Raw genomic sequence first — 20,171 nt, 5'->3', positions numbered from 1 at the left:
GACCTCTTGCACCAGACTTCCTCATTGTTTTAAAATCTTAACCAAAGTAACTTTATTTGTTGCTATCAAACAACTTACACGGTGAGCTATAACTTCAGTATGATTTCAATATCCCTTAACAGGTTGGTGAGACCACAAGGAAAATCAGGCACAATGTTACACACTCTGTTTTCTGTGGCACAAAATCACAGAGATGACACACACGCAGGACTGTCACTCAAGCACTAATGTCAATATTAATCTCCCACCTAATTTATTTATTTTTTTTTCTCAGGGAGACTTTAGAAACCAAATAATATTAAAAAAAAAAAAAAAAAAGGCTTTCTATGGCCCACAATTAGAGAGAGAGAGGTGGCACAACCAGGAGTCAAGACTGGCGCACAAGCTGAAAGGGCAATATTACTCTCCCACTGTTTTTTATGTTTTTTTTGTTTTTTTCAGGGAGACTTTAGAAACCAAATAATATTAAAAAAACCAAAAAAAAAAAGGCTTTCTATGGCCCACTGAATGAGAGGGAGAGAGGTGGCACACCCAGGAGTCAAGACTGGCACACAAGCTGAAAGGGCAATATTACTCTCCCACTGTTTTTTTATGTATTTTTTGTTTTTTCAGGGAGACTTTAGAAACCCAATAATATTTAAAAAAAAAAATAAATAGGCTTTCTATGGCCCACTGAATGAGAGGGAGAGAGGTGACACACCCAGGAGTCAAGACTGGCACACAAGCTGAAAGGGCAATATTACTCTCCCACTGTTTTTTTAGGTTTTTTTTTTTTTTTCAGGGAGAATTAGAAACCAAATAATATTAAAAAAAAAAAAAAAATAGGCTTTCTATGGCCCACTGAATGAAAGGGAGAGAGGTGGCACACCCAGGAGTCAAGACTGGCACACAAGCTGAAAGGGCAATATTACTCTCCCACTGTTTTTTTATGTATTTTTTGTTTTTTCAGGGAGACTTTAGAAACCCAATAATATTTAAAAAAAAAAATAAATAGGCTTTCTATGGCCCACTGAATGAGAGGGAGAGAGGTGGCACACCCAGGAGTCAAGACTGGCACACAAGCTGAAAGGGCAATATTACTCTCCCACTGTTTTTTTAGGTTTTTTTTTTTTTTTCAGGGAGAATTAGAAACCAAATAATATTAAAAAAAAAAAAAATAGGCTTTCTATGGCCCACTGAATGAAAGGGAGAGAGGTGGCACACCCAGGAGTCAAGACTGGCACACAAGCTGAAAGGGCAATATTACTCTCCCACTGTTTTTTTATGTATTTTTTGTTTTTTTCAGGGAGACTTTAGAAACCCAATAATATTTAAAAAAAAAAATAAATAGGCTTTCTATGGCCCACTGAATGAGAGGGAGAGAGGTGGCACACCCAGGAGTCAAGACTGGCACACAAGCTGAAAGGGCAATATTACTCTCCCACTGTTTTTTTAGGTTTTTTTTTTTTTTCAGGGAGACTTTTGAAACCAAATAATATTAAAAAAAAAAAAAAAAAAAAAATATAGGCTTGCTATAGCCCACTGAATGAGAGATAGCGCACACACAGCAGTGGCACACAAGCCCTGACTGAGGCCAATATTTTTCTCCCACTGATTGATGTAGTGTTTCTGTGTTGAGGTAGATTTTAGAACACAAATCACGGAAAAAATAAATAGGCTTTCTATGGCCCACTCAGTGAGAGATGGCACACACAGGGATGGCACTGTAGCAGAAATGCCAATCTTAATCTCCCACAAAAAAAAAACAAAAAAAAAAAAAAAACTGTCCTACAATTACTATCTCCCTGCAGTAATGTAAGCCAGGTATGGCAGGCAGCAATAGGAGTGGACTGATGCACAAATTAAATAAAAAGTGTGGACAAACAAAAAAGATAGCTGTGCAGAAAGGAAGGAACAAGAGGATATGTGCTTTGAAAAAAGCAGTTGGTTTCCACAGTGGCGTACACACAGCAATACAGCTATCACGGAGCCTTCTAGGGCAGCCCAATGAGCTACAGCGCTGAGGGGAAAAAAAAAAAAAAATAGCTTCCACTGTTCCTGCACACCGAAGGTGGTGTTGGACAGTGGAAATCGCTGCAGCACAAGCGGTTTGGTGGTTAGTGGACCCTGCCTAACGCTCTCCCTGCTTCTGATGAAGCGGCAGCAACCTGTCCCTAAGCTCAGATCAGCAGCAGTAAGATGGCGGTCGGCGGGAACGCCCCTTTATAGCCCCTGTGACGCCGCAGACAGCAAGCCAATCACTGCAATGCCCTTCTCTAAGATGGTGGGGACCAGGATCTATGTCATCACGCTGCCCACACTCTGCGTTCACCTTCATTGGCTGAGAAATGGCGCTTTTCGCGTCATTGAAACGCGACTTTGGCGCGAAAGTCGCGTACCGCATGGCCGACAAGCACAGGGGTCGGATCGGGTTTCATGAGACGCCGACTTAGCCAAAAGTCGGCGACTTTTGAAAATGATCGACCCGTTTCGCTCAACCCTAGTCTCCACAGTGGGTTTCGGTTGTAGGCCTTGGTGCGGCCCAAGTGGCAAACCATTTCTGATCATCGCTTCTCGGCCAAATGGCTCAAGATCAAGCGTAGTGTCTGTTCTTATCTGATACGTCCCCTATTTGGGGACCATATATTAAATGGATTTTTGGAATAGGGAGCTGGAAATGGAGCTTGCTTTGTCACACGGAACCTTCACGTGCTGTCACAATGGGGATGGAGGGTGTGGTTATGCAGATTCAAAACGCGTTGTGCACAGCTTGAACACACGCACACTGCAGAACTGTCATCGACAGAGCTTCCAGAGTTTCTGGAAAATGTCTTCCCTGCGGCAATCTTTTGCTATGTCTCCACAGTGGGTTTCGGTTGTAGGCCTTGGTGCGGCCCAAGTGGCAAACCATTTCTGATCATCGCTTCTCGGCCAAATGGCTCAAGATCAAGCGTAGTGTCTGTTCTTATCTGATACGTCCCCTATTTGGGGACCATATATTAAATAGATTTTTGGAATAGGGAGCTGGAAATGGAGCTTGCTTTGTCGCACGGAACCTTCACGTGCTGTCACAATGGGGATGGAGGGTGTGGTTATGCAGATTCAAAACGCGTTGTGCACAGCTTGAACACACGCACACCGCAGAACTGTCATCGACAGAGCTTCCAGAGTTTCTGGAAAATGTCTTCCCTGCGGCAATCTTTTGCTATGTCTCCACAGTGGGTTTCGGTTTTAGGCCTTGGTGCGGCCCAAGTGGCAAACCATTTCTGATCATCGCTTCTCGGCCAAATGGCTCAAGATCAAGCGTAGTGTCTGTTCTTATCTGATACGTCCCCTATTTGGGGACCATATATTAAATGGATTTTTGGAATAGGGAGCTGGAAATGGAGCTTGCTTTGTCACACGGAACCTTCACGTGCTGTCACAATGGGGATGGAGGGTGTGGTTATGCAGATTCAAAACGCGTTGTGCACAGCTTGAACACACGCACACCGCAGAACTGTCATCTACAGAGCTTCCAGAGTTTTTGGAAAATGTCTTCCCTGCGGCAATCTTTTGCTATGTCTCCACAGTGGGTTTCGGTTGTAGGCCTTGGTGCGGCCCAAGTGGCAAACCATTTCTGATCATCGCTTCTCGGCCAAATGGCTCAAGATCAAGCGTAGTGTCTGTTCTTATCTGATACGTCCCCTATTTGGGGACCATATATTAAATAGATTTTTGGAATAGGGAGCTGGAAATGGAGCTTGCTTTGTCGCACGGAACCTTCACGTGCTGTCACAATGGGGATGGAGGGTGTGGTTATGCAGATTCAAAACGCGTTGTGCACAGCTTGAACACACGCACACCGCAGAACTGTCATCGACAGAGCTTCCAGAGTTTCTGGAAAATGTCTTCCCTGCGGCAATCTTTTGCTATGTCTCCACAGTGGGTTTCGGTTTTAGGCCTTGGTGCGGCCCAAGTGGCAAACCATTTCTGATCATCGCTTCTCGGCCAAATGGCTCAAGATCAAGCGTAGTGTCTGTTCTTATCTGATACGTCCCCTATTTGGGGACCATATATTAAATGGATTTTTGGAAAACGGAGCTGGAAATGGAGCTTGCTTCGTCGGACGGAACCTTCACATGCTGTCACAATGGGGATGGAGGGTGTGGTTATGCAGATTCAAAACGCGTTGTGCACAGCTTGAACACACGCACACCGCAGAACTGTCATCGACAGAGCTTCCAGAGTTTCTGGAAAATGTCTTCCCTGCGGCAATCTTTTGCTATGTCTCCACAGTGGGTTTCGGTTGTAGGCCTTGGTGCGGCCCAAGTGGCAAACCATTTCTGATCATCGCTTCTTGGCCAAATGGCTCAAGATCAAGCGTAGTGTCTGCTCTTATCTGATATGTCCCCTATTTGGGGACCATATATTAAATAGATTTTTGGAATAGGGAGCTGGAAATGGAGCTTGCTTTGTCGCACGGAACCTTCACGTGCTGTCACAATGGGGATGGAGGGTGTGGTTATGCAGATTCAAAACGCGTTGTGCACAGCTTGAACACACGCACACCGCAGAACTATCATCTACAGAACTTCCAGAGTTTCTGGAAAATGTCTTCCCTGCGGCAATCTTTTGCTATGTCTCCACAGTGGGTTTCGGTTGTAGGCCTTGGTGCGGCCCAAGTGGCAAACCATTTCTGATCATCGCTTCTCGGCCAAATGGCTCAAGATCAAGCGTAGTGTCTGTTCTTATCTGATACGTCCCCTATTTGGGGACCATATATTAAATGGATTTTTGGAATAGGGAGCTGGAAATGGAGCTTGCTTTGTCACACGGAACCTTCACGTGCTGTCACAATGGGGATGGAGGGTGTGGTTATGCAGATTCAAAACGCGTTGTGCACAGCTTGAACACACGCACACCGCAGAACTATCATCTACAGAACTTCCAGAGTTTCTGGAAAATGTCTTCCCTGCGGCAATCTTTTGCTATGTCTCCACAGTGGGTTTCGGTTGTAGGCCTTGGTGCGGCCCAAGTGGCAAACCATTTCTGATCATCGCTTCTCGGCCAAATGGCTCAAGATCAAGCGTAGTGTCTGTTCTTATCTGATACGTCCCCTATTTGGGGACCATATATTAAATGGATTTTTGGAATAGGGAGCTGGAAATGGAGCTTGCTTTGTCACACGGAACCTTCACGTGCTGTCACAATGGGGATGGAGGGTGTGGTTATGCAGATTCAAAACGCGTTGTGCACAGCTTGAACACACGCACACTGCAGAACTGTCATCGACAGAGCTTCCAGAGTTTCTGGAAAATGTCTTCCCTGCGGCAATCTTTTGCTATGTCTCCACAGTGGGTTTCGGTTGTAGGCCTTGGTGCGGCCCAAGTGGCAAACCATTTCTGATCATCGCTTCTCGGCCAAATGGCTCAAGATCAAGCGTAGTGTCTGTTCTTATCTGATACGTCCCCTATTTGGGGACCATATATTAAATAGATTTTTGGAATAGGGAGCTGGAAATGGAGCTTGCTTTGTCGCACGGAACCTTCACGTGCTGTCACAATGGGGATGGAGGGTGTGGTTATGCAGATTCAAAACGCGTTGTGCACAGCTTGAACACACGCACACCGCAGAACTGTCATCGACAGAGCTTCCAGAGTTTCTGGAAAATGTCTTCCCTGCGGCAATCTTTTGCTATGTCTCCACAGTGGGTTTCGGTTTTAGGCCTTGGTGCGGCCCAAGTGGCAAACCATTTCTGATCATCGCTTCTCGGCCAAATGGCTCAAGATCAAGCGTAGTGTCTGTTCTTATCTGATACGTCCCCTATTTGGGGACCATATATTAAATGGATTTTTGGAATAGGGAGCTGGAAATGGAGCTTGCTTTGTCACACGGAACCTTCACGTGCTGTCACAATGGGGATGGAGGGTGTGGTTATGCAGATTCAAAACGTGTTGTGCACAGCTTGAACACACGCACACCGCAGAACTGTCATCTACAGAGCTTCCCGAGTTTTTGGAAAATGTCTTCCCTGCGGCAATCTTTTGCTATGTCTCCACAGTGGGTTTCGGTTGTAGGCCTTGGTGCGGCCCAAGTGGCAAACCATTTCTGATCATCGCTTCTCGGCCAAATGGCTCAAGATCAAGCGTAGTGTCTGTTCTTATCTGATACGTCCCCTATTTGGGGACCATATATTAAATAGATTTTTGGAATAGGGAGCTGGAAATGGAGCTTGCTTTGTCACACGGAACCTTCACGTGCTGTCACAATGGGGATGGAGGGTGTGGTTATGCAGATTCAAAACGCGTTGTGCACTGCTTGAACACACGCACACCGCAAAACTGTCATCTACAGAGCTTCCAGAGTTTTTGGAAAATGTCTTCCCTGCGGCAATCTTTTGCTATGTCTCCACAGTGGGTTTCGGTTGTAGGCCTTGGTGCGGCCCAAGTGGCAAACCATTTCTGATCATCGCTTCTCGGCCAAATGGCTCAAGATCAAGTGTAGTGTCTGTTCTTATCTGATACGTCCCCTATTTGGGGACCATATATTAAATAGATTTTTGGAATAGGGAGCTGGAAATGGAGCTTGCTTTGTCGCACGGAACCTTCACGTGCTGTCACAATGGGGATGGAGGGTGTGGTTATGCAGATTCAAAACGCGTTGTGCACAGCTTGAACACACGCACACCGCAGAACTGTCATCTACAGAGCTTCCAGAGTTTCTGGAAAATGTCTTCCCTGCGGCAATCTTTTGCTATGTCTCCACAGTGGGTTTCGGTTGTAGGCCTTGGTGTGGCCCAAGTGGCAAACCATTTCTGATCATCGCTTCTCGGCCAAATGGCTCAAGATCAAGCGTAGTGTCTGTTCTTATCTGATACGTCCCCTATTTGGGGACCATATATTAAATGGATTTTTGGAATAGGGAGCTGGAAATGGAGCTTGCTTCGTCGCACGGAACCTTCACGTGCTGTCACAATGGGGATGGAGGGTGTGGTTATGCAGATTCAAAACGCGTTGTGCACAGCTTGAACACACGCACACCGCAGAACTGTCATCTACAGAGCTTCCAGAGTTTCTGGAAAATGTCTTCCCTGCGGCAATCTTTTGCTATGTCTCCACAGTGGGTTTCGGTTGTAGGCCTTGGTGCGGCCCAAGTGGCAAACCATTTCTGATCATCGCTTCTCGGCCAAATGGCTCAAGATCAAGCGTAGTGTCTGTTCTTGTCTGATACGTCCCCTATTTGGGGACCATATATTAAATGGATTTTTGGAATAGGGAGCTGGAAATGGAGCTTGCTTTGTCACACGGAACCTTCACGTGCTGTCACAATGGGGATGGAGGGTGTGGTTATGCAGATTCGAAACGCGTTGTGCACAGCTTGAACACACGCACACCGCAGAACTGTCATCTACAGAGCTTCCAGAGTTTCTGGAAAATGTCTTCCCTGCGGCAATCTTTTGCTAAGTCTCCACAGTGGGTTTCGGTTGTAGGCCTTGGTGCGGCCCAAGTGGCAAACCATTTCTGATCATCGCTTCTCGGCCAAATGGCTCAAGATCAAGCGTAGAGTCTGTTCTTATCTGATACGTCCCCTATTTGGGGACCATATATTAAATGGATTTTTGGAATAGGATGCTGGAAATGGAGCTTGCTTTGTCGCACGGAACCTTCACGTGCTGTCACAATGGGGATGGAGGGTGTGGTTATGCAGATTCAAAACGCGTTGTGCACAGCTTGAACACACGCACACCGCAGAACTGTCATCTACAGAGCTTCCAGAGTTTCTGGAAAATGTCTTCCCTGCGGCAATCTTTTGCTATGTCTCCACAGTGGGTTTCGGTTGTAGGCCTTGGTGCGGCCCAAATGGCGAACCATTTCTGATCATCGCTTCTCGGCCAAATGGCTCAAGATCAAGCGTAGTGTCTGTTCTTATCTGATACGTCCCCTATTTGGGGACCATATATTAAATAGATTTTTGGAATAGGGAGCTGGAAATGGAGCTTGCTTTGTCGCACGGAACCTTCACGTGCTGTCACAATGGGGATGGAGGGTGTGGTTATGCAGATTCAAAACGCGTTGTGCACAGCTTGAACACACGCACACCGCAGAACTGTCATCTACAGAGCTTCCAGAGTTTCTGGAAAATGTCTTCCCTGCGGCAATCTTTTGCTATGTCTCCACAGTGGGTTTCGGTTGTAGGCCTTGGTGCGGCCCAAGTGGCAAACCATTTCTGATCATCGCTTCTCGGCCAAATGGCTCAAGATCAAGCGTAGTGTCTGTTCTTATCTGATACGTCCCCTATTTGGGGACCATATATTAAATAGATTTTTGGAATAGGGAGCTGGAAATGGAGCTTGCTTTGTCGCATGGAACCTTCACGTGCTGTCACAATGGGGATGGAGGGTGTGGTTATGCAGATTCAAAACGCATTGTGCACAGCTTGTCTCCACAGTGGGTTTCGGTTGTAGGCCTTGGTGCGGCCCAAGTGGCAAACCATTTCTGATCATCGCTTCTCGGCCAAATGGCTCAAGATCAAGCGTAGTGTCTGTTCTTATCTGATACGTCCCCTATTTGGGGACCATATATTAAATAGATTTTTGGAATAGGGAGCTGGAAATGGAGCTTGCTTTGTCGCATGGAACCTTCACGTGCTGTCACAATGGGGATGGAGGGTGTGGTTATGCAGATTCAAAACGCATTGTGCACAGCTTGTCTCCACAGTGGGTTTCGGTTGTAGGCCTTGGTGCGGCCCAAGTGGCAAACCATTTCTGATCATCGCTTCTCGGCCAAATGGCTCAAGATCAAGCGTAGTGTCTGTTCTTATCTGATACGTCCCCTATTTGGGGACCATATATTAAATAGATTTTTGGAATAGGGAGTTGGAAATGGAGCTTGCTTTGTCGCACGGAACCTTCACGTGCTGTCACAATGGGGATGGAGGGTGTGGTTATGCAGATTCAAAACGCGTTGTGCACAGCTTGAACACACGCACACCGCAGAACTATCATCTACAGAACTTCCAGAGTTTCTGGAAAATGTCTTCCCTGCGGCAATCTTTTGCTATGTCTCCACAGTGGGTTTCGGTTGTAGGCCTTGGTGCGGCCCAAGTGGCAAACCATTTCTGATCATCGCTTCTCGGCCAAATGGCTCAAGATCAAGCGTAGTGTCTGTTCTTATCTGATACGTCCCCTATTTGGGGACCATATATTAAATAGATTTTTGGAATAGGGAGCTGGAAATGGAGCTTGCTTTGTCGCACGGAACCTTCATGTGCTGTCACAATGGGGATGGAGGGTGTGGTTATGCAGATTCAAAACGCGTTGTGCACAGCTTGAACACACGCACACCGCAGAACTGTCATCGACAGAGCTTCCAGAGTTTCTGGAAAATGTCTTCCCTGCGGCAATCTTTTGCTATGTCTCCACAGTGGGTTTCGGTTTTAGGCCTTGGTGCGGCCCAAGTGGCAACCCATTTCTGATCATCGCTTGTCGGCCAAATGGCTCAAGTTTAAGCGTAGTGTCTGTTCTTATCTGATACGTCCCCTATTTGGGGACCATATATTAAATGGATTTTTGGAATAGGGAGCTGGAAATGGAGCTTGCTTTGTCACACGGAACCTTCACGTGCTGTCACAATGGGGATGGAGGGTGTGGTTATGCAGATTCAAAACGCGTTGTGCACAGCTTGAACACACGCACACCGCAGAACTGTCATCTACAGAGCTTCCAGAGTTTTTGGAAAATGTCTTCCCTGCGGCAATCTTTTGCTATGTCTCCACAGTGGGTTTCGGTTGTAGGCCTTGGTGCGGCCCAAGTGGCAAACCATTTCTGATCATCGCTTCTCGGCCAAATGGCTCAAGATCAAGTGTAGTGTCTGTTCTTATCTGATACGTCCCCTATTTGGGGACCATATATTAAATAGATTTTTGGAATAGGGAGCTGGAAATGGAGCTTGCTTTGTCGCACGGAACCTTCACGTGCTGTCACAATGGGGATGGAGGGTGTGGTTATGCAGATTCAAAACGCGTTGTGCACAGCTTGAACACACGCACACCGCAGAACTGTCATCTACAGAGCTTCCAGAGTTTCTGGAAAATGTCTTCCCTGCGGCAATCTTTTGCTATGTCTCCACAGTGGGTTTCGGTTGTAGGCCTTGGTGTGGCCCAAGTGGCAAACCATTTCTGATCATCGCTTCTCGGCCAAATGGCTCAAGATCAAGCGTAGTGTCTGTTCTTATCTGATACGTCCCCTATTTGGGGACCATATATTAAATGGATTTTTGGAATAGGGAGCTGGAAATGGAGCTTGCTTCGTCGCACGGAACCTTCACGTGCTGTCACAATGGGGATGGAGGGTGTGGTTATGCAGATTCAAAACGCGTTGTGCACAGCTTGAACACACGCACACCGCAGAACTGTCATCTACAGAGCTTCCAGAGTTTCTGGAAAATGTCTTCCCTGCGGCAATCTTTTGCTATGTCTCCACAGTGGGTTTCGGTTGTAGGCCTTGGTGCGGCCCAAGTGGCAAACCATTTCTGATCATCGCTTCTCGGCCAAATGGCTCAAGATCAAGCGTAGTGTCTGTTCTTATCTGATACGTCCCCTATTTGGGGACCATATATTAAATGGATTTTTGGAATAGGGAGCTGGAAATGGAGCTTGCTTTGTCACACGGAACCTTCACGTGCTGTCACAATGGGGATGGAGGGTGTGGTTATGCAGATTCGAAACGCGTTGTGCACAGCTTGAACACACGCACACCGCAGAACTGTCATCTACAGAGCTTCCAGAGTTTCTGGAAAATGTCTTCCCTGCGGCAATCTTTTGCTAAGTCTCCACAGTGGGTTTCGGTTGTAGGCCTTGGTGCGGCCCAAGTGGCAAACCATTTCTGATCATCGCTTCTCGGCCAAATGGCTCAAGATCAAGCGTAGAGTCTGTTCTTATCTGATACGTCCCCTATTTGGGGACCATATATTAAATGGATTTTTGGAATAGGATGCTGGAAATGGAGCTTGCTTTGTCGCACGGAACCTTCACGTGCTGTCACAATGGGGATGGAGGGTGTGGTTATGCAGATTCAAAACGCGTTGTGCACAGCTTGAACACACGCACACCGCAGAACTGTCATCTACAGAGCTTCCAGAGTTTCTGGAAAATGTCTTCCCTGCGGCAATCTTTTGCTATGTCTCCACAGTGGGTTTCGGTTGTAGGCCTTGGTGCGGCCCAAATGGCGAACCATTTCTGATCATCGCTTCTCGGCCAAATGGCTCAAGATCAAGCGTAGTGTCTGTTCTTATCTGATACGTCCCCTATTTGGGGACCATATATTAAATAGATTTTTGGAATAGGGAGCTGGAAATGGAGCTTGCTTTGTCGCACGGAACCTTCACGTGCTGTCACAATGGGGATGGAGGGTGTGGTTATGCAGATTCAAAACGCGTTGTGCACAGCTTGAACACACGCACACCGCAGAACTGTCATCTACAGAGCTTCCAGAGTTTCTGGAAAATGTCTTCCCTGCGGCAATCTTTTGCTATGTCTCCACAGTGGGTTTCGGTTGTAGGCCTTGGTGCGGCCCAAGTGGCAAACCATTTCTGATCATCGCTTCTCGGCCAAATGGCTCAAGATCAAGCGTAGTGTCTGTTCTTATCTGATACGTCCCCTATTTGGGGACCATATATTAAATAGATTTTTGGAATAGGGAGCTGGAAATGGAGCTTGCTTTGTCGCATGGAACCTTCACGTGCTGTCACAATGGGGATGGAGGGTGTGGTTATGCAGATTCAAAACGCATTGTGCACAGCTTGTCTCCACAGTGGGTTTCGGTTGTAGGCCTTGGTGCGGCCCAAGTGGCAAACCATTTCTGATCATCGCTTCTCGGCCAAATGGCTCAAGATCAAGCGTAGTGTCTGTTCTTATCTGATACGTCCCCTATTTGGGGACCATATATTAAATAGATTTTTGGAATAGGGAGCTGGAAATGGAGCTTGCTTTGTCGCATGGAACCTTCACGTGCTGTCACAATGGGGATGGAGGGTGTGGTTATGCAGATTCAAAACGCATTGTGCACAGCTTGTCTCCACAGTGGGTTTCGGTTGTAGGCCTTGGTGCGGCCCAAGTGGCAAACCATTTCTGATCATCGCTTCTCGGCCAAATGGCTCAAGATCAAGCGTAGTGTCTGTTCTTATCTGATACGTCCCCTATTTGGGGACCATATATTAAATAGATTTTTGGAATAGGGAGTTGGAAATGGAGCTTGCTTTGTCGCACGGAACCTTCACGTGCTGTCACAATGGGGATGGAGGGTGTGGTTATGCAGATTCAAAACGCGTTGTGCACAGCTTGAACACACGCACACCGCAGAACTATCATCTACAGAACTTCCAGAGTTTCTGGAAAATGTCTTCCCTGCGGCAATCTTTTGCTATGTCTCCACAGTGGGTTTCGGTTGTAGGCCTTGGTGCGGCCCAAGTGGCAAACCATTTCTGATCATCGCTTCTCGGCCAAATGGCTCAAGATCAAGCGTAGTGTCTGTTCTTATCTGATACGTCCCCTATTTGGGGACCATATATTAAATAGATTTTTGGAATAGGGAGCTGGAAATGGAGCTTGCTTTGTCGCACGGAACCTTCATGTGCTGTCACAATGGGGATGGAGGGTGTGGTTATGCAGATTCAAAACGCGTTGTGCACAGCTTGAACACACGCACACCGCAGAACTGTCATCGACAGAGCTTCCAGAGTTTCTGGAAAATGTCTTCCCTGCGGCAATCTTTTGCTATGTCTCCACAGTGGGTTTCGGTTTTAGGCCTTGGTGCGGCCCAAGTGGCAACCCATTTCTGATCATCGCTTGTCGGCCAAATGGCTCAAGTTTAAGCGTAGTGTCTGTTCTTATCTGATACGTCCCCTATTTGGGGACCATATATTAAATGGATTTTTGGAATAGGGAGCTGGAAATGGAGCTTGCTTTGTCACACGGAACCTTCACGTGCTGTCACAATGGGGATGGAGGGTGTGGTTATGCAGATTCAAAACGCGTTGTGCACAGCTTGAACACACGCACACCGCAGAACTGTCATCTACAGAGCTTCCAGAGTTTTTGGAAAATGTCTTCCCTGCGGCAATCTTTTGCTATGTCTCCACAGTGGGTTTCGGTTGTAGGCCTTGGTGCGGCCCAAGTGGCAAACCATTTCTGATCATCGCTTCTCGGCCAAATGGCTCAAGATCAAGTGTAGTGTCTGTTCTTATCTGATACGTCCCCTATTTGGGGACCATATATTAAATAGATTTTTGGAATAGGGAGCTGGAAATGGAGCTTGCTTTGTCGCACGGAACCTTCACGTGCTGTCACAATGGGGATGGAGGGTGTGGTTATGCAGATTCAAAACGCGTTGTGCACAGCTTGAACACACGCACACCGCAGAACTGTCATCGACAGAGCTTCCAGAGTTTCTGGAAAATGTCTTCCCTGCGGCAATCTTTTGCTATGTCTCCACAGTGGGTTTCGGTTGTAGGCCTTGGTGCGGCCCAAGTGGCAAACCATTTCTGATCATCGCTTCTCGGCCAAATGGCTCAAGATCAAGCGTAGTGTCTGTTCTTATCTGATACGTCCCCTATTTGGGGACCATATATTAAATAGATTTTTGGAATAGGGAGCTGGAAATGGAGCTTGCTTTGTCGCACGGAACCTTCACGTGCTGTCACAATGGGGATGGAGGGTGTGGTTATGCAGATTCAAAACGCGTTGTGCACAGCTTGAACACACGCACACCGCAGAACTGTCATCGACAGAGCTTCCAGAGTTTCTGGAAAATGTCTTCCCTGCGGCAATCTTTTGCTATGTCTCCACAGTGGGTTTCGGTTTTAGGCCTTGGTGCGGCCCAAGTGGCAAACCATTTCTGATCATCGCTTCTCGGCCAAATGGCTCAAGATCAAGCGTAGTGTCTGTTCTTATCTGATACGTCCCCTATTTGGGGACCATATATTAAATGGATTTTTGGAATAGGGAGCTGGAAATGGAGCTTGCTTTGTCACACGGAACCTTCACGTGCTGTCACAATGGGGATGGAGGGTGTGGTTATGCAGATTCAAAACGTGTTGTGCACAGCTTGAACACACGCACACCGCAGAACTGTCATCTACAGAGCTTCCCGAGTTTTTGGAAAATGTCTTCCCTGCGGCAATCTTTTGCTATGTCTCCACAGTGGGTTTCGGTTGTAGGCCTTGGTGCGGCCCAAGTGGCAAACCATTTCTGATCATCGCTTCTCGGCCAAATGGCTCAAGATCAAGCGTAGTGTCTGTTCTTATCTGATACGTCCCCTATTTGGGGACCATATATTAAATAGATTTTTGGAATAGGGAGCTGGAAATGGAGCTTGCTTTGTCACACGGAACCTTCACGTGCTGTCACAATGGGGATGGAGGGTGTGGTTATGCAGATTCAAAACGCGTTGTGCACTGCTTGAACACACGCACACCGCAAAACTGTCATCTACAGAGCTTCCAGAGTTTTTGGAAAATGTCTTCCCTGCGGCAATCTTTTGCTATGTCTCCACAGTGGGTTTCGGTTGTAGGCCTTGGTGCGGCCCAAGTGGCAAACCATTTCTGATCATCGCTTCTCGGCCAAATGGCTCAAGATCAAGTGTAGTGTCTGTTCTTATCTGATACGTCCCCTATTTGGGGACCATATATTAAATAGATTTTTGGAATAGGGAGCTGGAAATGGAGCTTGCTTTGTCGCACGGAACCTTCACGTGCTGTCACAATGGGGATGGAGGGTGTGGTTATGCAGATTCAAAACGCGTTGTGCACAGCTTGAACACACGCACACCGCAGAACTGTCATCTACAGAGCTTCCAGAGTTTCTGGAAAATGTCTTCCCTGCGGCAATCTTTTGCTATGTCTCCACAGTGGGTTTCGGTTGTAGGCCTTGGTGTGGCCCAAGTGGCAAACCATTTCTGATCATCGCTTCTCGGCCAAATGGCTCAAGATCAAGCGTAGTGTCTGTTCTTATCTGATACGTCCCCTATTTGGGGACCATATATTAAATGGATTTTTGGAATAGGGAGCTGGAAATGGAGCTTGCTTCGTCGCACGGAACCTTCACGTGCTGTCACAATGGGGATGGAGGGTGTGGTTATGCAGATTCAAAACGCGTTGTGCACAGCTTGAACACACGCACACCGCAGAACTGTCATCTACAGAGCTTCCAGAGTTTCTGGAAAATGTCTTCCCTGCGGCAATCTTTTGCTATGTCTCCACAGTGGGTTTCGGTTGTAGGCCTTGGTGCGGCCCAAGTGGCAAACCATTTCTGATCATCGCTTCTCGGCCAAATGGCTCAAGATCAAGCGTAGTGTCTGTTCTTGTCTGATACGTCCCCTATTTGGGGACCATATATTAAATGGATTTTTGGAATAGGGAGCTGGAAATGGAGCTTGCTTTGTCACACGGAACCTTCACGTGCTGTCACAATGGGGATGGAGGGTGTGGTTATGCAGATTCGAAACGCGTTGTGCACAGCTTGAACACACGCACACCGCAGAACTGTCATCTACAGAGCTTCCAGAGTTTCTGGAAAATGTCTTCCCTGCGGCAATCTTTTGCTAAGTCTCCACAGTGGGTTTCGGTTGTAGGCCTTGGTGCGGCCCAAGTGGCAAACCATTTCTGATCATCGCTTCTCGGCCAAATGGCTCAAGATCAAGCGTAGAGTCTGTTCTTATCTGATACGTCCCCTATTTGGGGACCATATATTAAATGGATTTTTGGAATAGGATGCTGGAAATGGAGCTTGCTTTGTCGCACGGAACCTTCACGTGCTGTCACAATGGGGATGGAGGGTGTGGTTATGCAGATTCAAAACGCGTTGTGCACAGCTTGAACACACGCACACCGCAGAACTGTCATCTACAGAGCTTCCAGAGTTTCTGGAAAATGTCTTCCCTGCGGCAATCTTTTGCTATGTCTCCACAGTGGGTTTCGGTTGTAGGCCTTGGTGCGGCCCAAATGGCGAACCATTTCTGATCATCGCTTCTCGGCCAAATGGCTCAAGATCAAGCGTAGTGTCTGTTCTTATCTGATACGTCCCCTATTTGGGGACCATATATTAAATAGATTTTTGGAATAGGGAGCTGGAAATGGAGCTTGCTTTGTCGCACGGAACCTTCACGTGCTGTCACAATGGGGATGGAGGGTGTGGTTATGCAGATTCAAAACGCGTTGTGCACAGCTTGAACACACGCACACCGCAGAACTGTCATCTACAGAGCTTCCAGAGTTTCTGGAAAATGTCTTCCCTGCGGCAATCTTTTGCTATGTCTCCACAGTGGGTTTCGGTTGTAGGCCTTGGTGCGGCCCAAGTGGCAAACCATTTCTGATCATCGCTTCTCGGCCAAATGGCTCAAGATCAAGCGTAGTGTCTGTTCTTATCTGATACGTCCCCTATTTGGGGACCATATATTAAATAGATTTTTGGAATAGGGAGCTGGAAATGGAGCTTGCTTTGTCGCATGGAACCTTCACGTGCTGTCACAATGGGGATGGAGGGTGTGGTTATGCAGATTCAAAACGCATTGTGCACAGCTTGTCTCCACAGTGGGTTTCGGTTGTAGGCCTTGGTGCGGCCCAAGTGGCAAACCATTTCTGATCATCGCTTCTCGGCCAAATGGCTCAAGATCAAGCGTAGTGTCTGTTCTTATCTGATACGTCCCCTATTTGGGGACCATATATTAAATAGATTTTTGGAATAGGGAGCTGGAAATGGAGCTTGCTTTGTCGCATGGAACCTTCACGTGCTGTCACAATGGGGATGGAGGGTGTGGTTATGCAGATTCAAAACGCATTGTGCACAGCTTGTCTCCACAGTGGGTTTCGGTTGTAGGCCTTGGTGCGGCCCAAGTGGCAAACCATTTCTGATCATCGCTTCTCGGCCAAATGGCTCAAGATCAAGCGTAGTGTCTGTTCTTATCTGATACGTCCCCTATTTGGGGACCATATATTAAATAGATTTTTGGAATAGGGAGTTGGAAATGGAGCTTGCTTTGTCGCACGGAACCTTCACGTGCTGTCACAATGGGGATGGAGGGTGTGGTTATGCAGATTCAAAACGCGTTGTGCACAGCTTGAACACACGCACACCGCAGAACTATCATCTACAGAACTTCCAGAGTTTCTGGAAAATGTCTTCCCTGCGGCAATCTTTTGCTATGTCTCCACAGTGGGTTTCGGTTGTAGGCCTTGGTGCGGCCCAAGTGGCAAACCATTTCTGATCATCGCTTCTCGGCCAAATGGCTCAAGATCAAGCGTAGTGTCTGTTCTTATCTGATACGTCCCCTATTTGGGGACCATATATTAAATAGATTTTTGGAATAGGGAGCTGGAAATGGAGCTTGCTTTGTCGCACGGAACCTTCATGTGCTGTCACAATGGGGATGGAGGGTGTGGTTATGCAGATTCAAAACGCGTTGTGCACAGCTTGAACACACGCACACCGCAGAACTGTCATCGACAGAGCTTCCAGAGTTTCTGGAAAATGTCTTCCCTGCGGCAATCTTTTGCTATGTCTCCACAGTGGGTTTCGGTTTTAGGCCTTGGTGCGGCCCAAGTGGCAACCCATTTCTGATCATCGCTTGTCGGCCAAATGGCTCAAGTTTAAGCGTAGTGTCTGTTCTTATCTGATACGTCCCCTATTTGGGGACCATATATTAAATGGATTTTTGGAATAGGGAGCTGGAAATGGAGCTTGCTTTGTCACACGGAACCTTCACGTGCTGTCACAATGGGGATGGAGGGTGTGGTTATGCAGATTCAAAACGCGTTGTGCACAGCTTGAACACACGCACACCGCAGAACTGTCATCTACAGAGCTTCCAGAGTTTTTGGAAAATGTCTTCCCTGCGGCAATCTTTTGCTATGTCTCCACAGTGGGTTTCGGTTGTAGGCCTTGGTGCGGCCCAAGTGGCAAACCATTTCTGATCATCGCTTCTCGGCCAAATGGCTCAAGATCAAGTGTAGTGTCTGTTCTTATCTGATACGTCCCCTATTTGGGGACCATATATTAAATAGATTTTTGGAATAGGGAGCTGGAAATGGAGCTTGCTTTGTCGCACGGAACCTTCACGTGCTGTCACAATGGGGATGGAGGGTGTGGTTATGCAGATTCAAAACGCGTTGTGCACAGCTTGAACACACGCACACCGCAGAACTGTCATCTACAGAGCTTCCAGAGTTTCTGGAAAATGTCTTCCCTGCGGCAATCTTTTGCTATGTCTCCACAGTGGGTTTCGGTTGTAGGCCTTGGTGTGGCCCAAGTGGCAAACCATTTCTGATCATCGCTTCTCGGCCAAATGGCTCAAGATCAAGCGTAGTGTCTGTTCTTATCTGATACGTCCCCTATTTGGGGACCATATATTAAATGGATTTTTGGAATAGGGAGCTGGAAATGGAGCTTGCTTCGTCGCACGGAACCTTCACGTGCTGTCACAATGGGGATGGAGGGTGTGGTTATGCAGATTCAAAACGCGTTGTGCACAGCTTGAACACACGCACACCGCAGAACTGTCATCTACAGAGCTTCCAGAGTTTCTGGAAAATGTCTTCCCTGCGGCAATCTTTTGCTATGTCTCCACAGTGGGTTTCGGTTGTAGGCCTTGGTGCGGCCCAAGTGGCAAACCATTTCTGATCATCGCTTCTCGGCCAAATGGCTCAAGATCAAGCGTAGTGTCTGTTCTTATCTGATACGTCCCCTATTTGGGGACCATATATTAAATGGATTTTTGGAATAGGGAGCTGGAAATGGAGCTTGCTTTGTCACACGGAACCTTCACGTGCTGTCACAATGGGGATGGAGGGTGTGGTTATGCAGATTCGAAACGCGTTGTGCACAGCTTGAACACACGCACACCGCAGAACTGTCATCTACAGAGCTTCCAGAGTTTCTGGAAAATGTCTTCCCTGCGGCAATCTTTTGCTAAGTCTCCACAGTGGGTTTCGGTTGTAGGCCTTGGTGCGGCCCAAGTGGCAAACCATTTCTGATCATCGCTTCTCGGCCAAATGGCTCAAGATCAAGCGTAGAGTCTGTTCTTATCTGATACGTCCCCTATTTGGGGACCATATATTAAATGGATTTTTGGAATAGGATGCTGGAAATGGAGCTTGCTTTGTCGCACGGAACCTTCACGTGCTGTCACAATGGGGATGGAGGGTGTGGTTATGCAGATTCAAAACGCGTTGTGCACAGCTTGAACACACGCACACCGCAGAACTGTCATCTACAGAGCTTCCAGAGTTTCTGGAAAATGTCTTCCCTGCGGCAATCTTTTGCTATGTCTCCACAGTGGGTTTCGGTTGTAGGCCTTGGTGCGGCCCAAATGGCGAACCATTTCTGATCATCGCTTCTCGGCCAAATGGCTCAAGATCAAGCGTAGTGTCTGTTCTTATCTGATACGTCCCCTATTTGGGGACCATATATTAAATAGATTTTTGGAATAGGGAGCTGGAAATGGAGCTTGCTTTGTCGCACGGAACCTTCACGTGCTGTCACAATGGGGATGGAGGGTGTGGTTATGCAGATTCAAAACGCGTTGTGCACAGCTTGAACACACGCACACCGCAGAACTGTCATCTACAGAGCTTCCAGAGTTTCTGGAAAATGTCTTCCCTGCGGCAATCTTTTGCTATGTCTCCACAGTGGGTTTCGGTTGTAGGCCTTGGTGCGGCCCAAGTGGCAAACCATTTCTGATCATCGCTTCTCGGCCAAATGGCTCAAGATCAAGCGTAGTGTCTGTTCTTATCTGATACGTCCCCTATTTGGGGACCATATATTAAATAGATTTTTGGAATAGGGAGCTGGAAATGGAGCTTGCTTTGTCGCATGGAACCTTCACGTGCTGTCACAATGGGGATGGAGGGTGTGGTTATGCAGATTCAAAACGCATTGTGCACAGCTTGTCTCCACAGTGGGTTTCGGTTGTAGGCCTTGGTGCGGCCCAAGTGGCAAACCATTTCTGATCATCGCTTCTCGGCCAAATGGCTCAAGATCAAGCGTAGTGTCTGTTCTTATCTGATACGTCCCCTATTTGGGGACCATATATTAAATAGATTTTTGGAATAGGGAGCTGGAAATGGAGCTTGCTTTGTCGCATGGAACCTTCACGTGCTGTCACAATGGGGATGGAGGGTGTGGTTATGCAGATTCAAAACGCATTGTGCACAGCTTGTCTC

General features: G+C 47.4%; 52 pseudogenes; all 52 read left to right on the top strand.

Annotated features, from left to right (window-relative positions):
- The first annotated feature begins 2,545 nt into the window (after positions 1–2,545).
- Positions 2,546–2,721, top strand: LOC143760953 (U2 spliceosomal RNA; annotated as a pseudogene).
- A 177-nt stretch (positions 2,722–2,898) lies between these two features.
- On the top strand, positions 2,899–3,074 carry LOC143759680 (U2 spliceosomal RNA; annotated as a pseudogene).
- A 177-nt stretch (positions 3,075–3,251) lies between these two features.
- On the top strand, positions 3,252–3,427 carry LOC143760951 (U2 spliceosomal RNA; annotated as a pseudogene).
- A 177-nt stretch (positions 3,428–3,604) lies between these two features.
- Positions 3,605–3,780, top strand: LOC143759679 (U2 spliceosomal RNA; annotated as a pseudogene).
- Positions 3,781–3,957: 177 nt separating this feature from the next.
- Positions 3,958–4,135, top strand: LOC143759491 (U2 spliceosomal RNA; annotated as a pseudogene).
- Positions 4,136–4,310: 175 nt separating this feature from the next.
- Positions 4,311–4,486, top strand: LOC143761971 (U2 spliceosomal RNA; annotated as a pseudogene).
- Positions 4,487–4,663: 177 nt separating this feature from the next.
- LOC143760950 (U2 spliceosomal RNA) lies at positions 4,664–4,839 on the top strand (annotated as a pseudogene).
- Positions 4,840–5,016: 177 nt separating this feature from the next.
- LOC143760949 (U2 spliceosomal RNA) lies at positions 5,017–5,192 on the top strand (annotated as a pseudogene).
- Positions 5,193–5,369: 177 nt separating this feature from the next.
- LOC143759678 (U2 spliceosomal RNA) lies at positions 5,370–5,545 on the top strand (annotated as a pseudogene).
- A 177-nt stretch (positions 5,546–5,722) lies between these two features.
- Positions 5,723–5,898, top strand: LOC143760948 (U2 spliceosomal RNA; annotated as a pseudogene).
- A 177-nt stretch (positions 5,899–6,075) lies between these two features.
- LOC143760663 (U2 spliceosomal RNA) lies at positions 6,076–6,251 on the top strand (annotated as a pseudogene).
- Positions 6,252–6,428: 177 nt separating this feature from the next.
- LOC143761044 (U2 spliceosomal RNA) lies at positions 6,429–6,604 on the top strand (annotated as a pseudogene).
- A 177-nt stretch (positions 6,605–6,781) lies between these two features.
- Positions 6,782–6,957, top strand: LOC143763766 (U2 spliceosomal RNA; annotated as a pseudogene).
- Positions 6,958–7,134: 177 nt separating this feature from the next.
- LOC143762390 (U2 spliceosomal RNA) lies at positions 7,135–7,310 on the top strand (annotated as a pseudogene).
- Positions 7,311–7,487: 177 nt separating this feature from the next.
- Positions 7,488–7,663, top strand: LOC143761823 (U2 spliceosomal RNA; annotated as a pseudogene).
- Positions 7,664–7,840: 177 nt separating this feature from the next.
- Positions 7,841–8,016, top strand: LOC143759677 (U2 spliceosomal RNA; annotated as a pseudogene).
- A 177-nt stretch (positions 8,017–8,193) lies between these two features.
- LOC143761301 (U2 spliceosomal RNA) lies at positions 8,194–8,369 on the top strand (annotated as a pseudogene).
- A 93-nt stretch (positions 8,370–8,462) lies between these two features.
- LOC143761300 (U2 spliceosomal RNA) lies at positions 8,463–8,638 on the top strand (annotated as a pseudogene).
- A 93-nt stretch (positions 8,639–8,731) lies between these two features.
- Positions 8,732–8,907, top strand: LOC143760398 (U2 spliceosomal RNA; annotated as a pseudogene).
- A 177-nt stretch (positions 8,908–9,084) lies between these two features.
- On the top strand, positions 9,085–9,260 carry LOC143818867 (U2 spliceosomal RNA; annotated as a pseudogene).
- Positions 9,261–9,437: 177 nt separating this feature from the next.
- On the top strand, positions 9,438–9,613 carry LOC143763172 (U2 spliceosomal RNA; annotated as a pseudogene).
- Positions 9,614–9,790: 177 nt separating this feature from the next.
- Positions 9,791–9,966, top strand: LOC143761033 (U2 spliceosomal RNA; annotated as a pseudogene).
- A 177-nt stretch (positions 9,967–10,143) lies between these two features.
- LOC143763754 (U2 spliceosomal RNA) lies at positions 10,144–10,319 on the top strand (annotated as a pseudogene).
- A 177-nt stretch (positions 10,320–10,496) lies between these two features.
- Positions 10,497–10,672, top strand: LOC143760947 (U2 spliceosomal RNA; annotated as a pseudogene).
- Positions 10,673–10,849: 177 nt separating this feature from the next.
- Positions 10,850–11,025, top strand: LOC143761821 (U2 spliceosomal RNA; annotated as a pseudogene).
- A 177-nt stretch (positions 11,026–11,202) lies between these two features.
- LOC143759676 (U2 spliceosomal RNA) lies at positions 11,203–11,378 on the top strand (annotated as a pseudogene).
- A 177-nt stretch (positions 11,379–11,555) lies between these two features.
- LOC143761299 (U2 spliceosomal RNA) lies at positions 11,556–11,731 on the top strand (annotated as a pseudogene).
- Positions 11,732–11,824: 93 nt separating this feature from the next.
- LOC143761297 (U2 spliceosomal RNA) lies at positions 11,825–12,000 on the top strand (annotated as a pseudogene).
- A 93-nt stretch (positions 12,001–12,093) lies between these two features.
- Positions 12,094–12,269, top strand: LOC143760397 (U2 spliceosomal RNA; annotated as a pseudogene).
- A 177-nt stretch (positions 12,270–12,446) lies between these two features.
- LOC143818866 (U2 spliceosomal RNA) lies at positions 12,447–12,622 on the top strand (annotated as a pseudogene).
- A 177-nt stretch (positions 12,623–12,799) lies between these two features.
- LOC143763170 (U2 spliceosomal RNA) lies at positions 12,800–12,975 on the top strand (annotated as a pseudogene).
- A 177-nt stretch (positions 12,976–13,152) lies between these two features.
- LOC143761021 (U2 spliceosomal RNA) lies at positions 13,153–13,328 on the top strand (annotated as a pseudogene).
- A 177-nt stretch (positions 13,329–13,505) lies between these two features.
- On the top strand, positions 13,506–13,681 carry LOC143759675 (U2 spliceosomal RNA; annotated as a pseudogene).
- Positions 13,682–13,858: 177 nt separating this feature from the next.
- Positions 13,859–14,034, top strand: LOC143760946 (U2 spliceosomal RNA; annotated as a pseudogene).
- Positions 14,035–14,211: 177 nt separating this feature from the next.
- Positions 14,212–14,387, top strand: LOC143760662 (U2 spliceosomal RNA; annotated as a pseudogene).
- A 177-nt stretch (positions 14,388–14,564) lies between these two features.
- On the top strand, positions 14,565–14,740 carry LOC143761010 (U2 spliceosomal RNA; annotated as a pseudogene).
- Positions 14,741–14,917: 177 nt separating this feature from the next.
- On the top strand, positions 14,918–15,093 carry LOC143763743 (U2 spliceosomal RNA; annotated as a pseudogene).
- A 177-nt stretch (positions 15,094–15,270) lies between these two features.
- On the top strand, positions 15,271–15,446 carry LOC143762389 (U2 spliceosomal RNA; annotated as a pseudogene).
- A 177-nt stretch (positions 15,447–15,623) lies between these two features.
- Positions 15,624–15,799, top strand: LOC143761819 (U2 spliceosomal RNA; annotated as a pseudogene).
- A 177-nt stretch (positions 15,800–15,976) lies between these two features.
- On the top strand, positions 15,977–16,152 carry LOC143759674 (U2 spliceosomal RNA; annotated as a pseudogene).
- Positions 16,153–16,329: 177 nt separating this feature from the next.
- Positions 16,330–16,505, top strand: LOC143761296 (U2 spliceosomal RNA; annotated as a pseudogene).
- A 93-nt stretch (positions 16,506–16,598) lies between these two features.
- Positions 16,599–16,774, top strand: LOC143761295 (U2 spliceosomal RNA; annotated as a pseudogene).
- A 93-nt stretch (positions 16,775–16,867) lies between these two features.
- On the top strand, positions 16,868–17,043 carry LOC143760395 (U2 spliceosomal RNA; annotated as a pseudogene).
- A 177-nt stretch (positions 17,044–17,220) lies between these two features.
- Positions 17,221–17,396, top strand: LOC143818865 (U2 spliceosomal RNA; annotated as a pseudogene).
- Positions 17,397–17,573: 177 nt separating this feature from the next.
- Positions 17,574–17,749, top strand: LOC143763169 (U2 spliceosomal RNA; annotated as a pseudogene).
- A 177-nt stretch (positions 17,750–17,926) lies between these two features.
- Positions 17,927–18,102, top strand: LOC143760999 (U2 spliceosomal RNA; annotated as a pseudogene).
- A 177-nt stretch (positions 18,103–18,279) lies between these two features.
- LOC143763732 (U2 spliceosomal RNA) lies at positions 18,280–18,455 on the top strand (annotated as a pseudogene).
- A 177-nt stretch (positions 18,456–18,632) lies between these two features.
- On the top strand, positions 18,633–18,808 carry LOC143760944 (U2 spliceosomal RNA; annotated as a pseudogene).
- A 177-nt stretch (positions 18,809–18,985) lies between these two features.
- On the top strand, positions 18,986–19,161 carry LOC143761818 (U2 spliceosomal RNA; annotated as a pseudogene).
- A 177-nt stretch (positions 19,162–19,338) lies between these two features.
- On the top strand, positions 19,339–19,514 carry LOC143759673 (U2 spliceosomal RNA; annotated as a pseudogene).
- A 177-nt stretch (positions 19,515–19,691) lies between these two features.
- Positions 19,692–19,867, top strand: LOC143761294 (U2 spliceosomal RNA; annotated as a pseudogene).
- Positions 19,868–19,960: 93 nt separating this feature from the next.
- LOC143761293 (U2 spliceosomal RNA) lies at positions 19,961–20,136 on the top strand (annotated as a pseudogene).
- The last annotated feature ends 35 nt before the right edge of the window (positions 20,137–20,171 follow it).

This window comes from Ranitomeya variabilis, chromosome 3, assembly GCF_051348905.1.
Source record: "Ranitomeya variabilis isolate aRanVar5 chromosome 3, aRanVar5.hap1, whole genome shotgun sequence".
In the NCBI taxonomy this organism is placed as follows: domain Eukaryota; kingdom Metazoa; phylum Chordata; class Amphibia; order Anura; family Dendrobatidae; genus Ranitomeya; species Ranitomeya variabilis.
This window is presented reverse-complemented; position numbering and strand designations above follow the sequence as displayed.